The sequence below is a fragment of the Hippichthys cyanospilos genome, chromosome 3, assembly GCF_059441005.1.
Source record: "Hippichthys cyanospilos isolate Australia breed blue-spotted pipefish chromosome 3, RoL_Hcya_1.0, whole genome shotgun sequence".
NCBI lineage: Eukaryota > Metazoa > Chordata > Actinopteri > Syngnathiformes > Syngnathidae > Hippichthys > Hippichthys cyanospilos.
Genome location: NC_142371.1, coordinates 26,325,825 through 26,326,949, shown reverse-complemented (window position 1 = coordinate 26,326,949; position 1,125 = coordinate 26,325,825).

The window sequence follows — 1,125 nt, the reverse complement described above, 5'->3', positions numbered from 1 at the left end:
TAACAAAGTGTTTGTCGTCATGGAGCAGGAAGTACCAGAAATAATCCAACACACAAACAAGGAAATTCCAATTTTACACAAGAAATTCAAAACCAAAATTTAAACCCCAAACTGAGTCAGACATGCAAATTACGCCTCCGCTGTGCAACTCCTTTGTTGTCTTGCTTCTTACTAAAACCAACTATTACAAGCATAAGCCTCCCAAAAGGTAAAAGGCCTCATCTTCTTCCCGTGGGGGGGCTCTCACTAGAAGAGACTAGAAGAGGATTAAGAGGAGTGGAAGAGGGAAGGTGGGATGGAGAAGGGGAGGGCGCGACGTTAGCATGAGGTCCGGATCAGCCTCCAGCCTCGTTAAACAGCATTGATTGCCGCGGTGACATTTCCCAGTACATGTCGTCTATACCTTCACTGCCATCACTCTCAGAGTGAAACATAGGCAGGTGATTGATGGTAACTGTGATAAGGAAATTGCCAACATTTTTCATGTTTCGTGAATTGAGAGACATAATTGCTAATTTAGTTCATACATATGCACGAAAAACAGGGATAGCAGTTATTGTGCTCCAAAATGGCATCAGAGTTGCTCAGGACTCAGTTAATGACCAATCATGGCTCACCTGTTTTCTGAGTTGGGTCATGTGACTGTTTGTCACTACCTGAGACACTGTGATGTCGTTTCAGTCGACGGCAAGTGTCAAAATGCGACCCGTGGAAAAAGGTGCACATCTTGTTATCTGTATCATTTTAACGGGATATAGTTGTCAAATTAGAAATACCTTATTTTCCGCACTAGAAGGCGCACTAAATTATAAGGCGCATCCTCAATTAATGACATATTTTAAAACTCTTTTCCATATATAAGGCGCATCGCATTATAAGGCGCAACAGTAGAAGCATTCAAACTTTATTAGTAGATTACAAACCAGCTTTCTGACAACTGCTTTCACTCCCAAAATGAAAAAACAACGGTCTTATGTTTTATTTCATTAGTATTTCCGTGACAGTTTATCTTTTAACAGCAAGGTTAAAAGACATTTATATCAGGGAACTTTTCTTCCAGTGCAATCACAATATAGTAATACTCAAAGTAATAACAATAATAACTCTAAACTCTCAATAGCATAA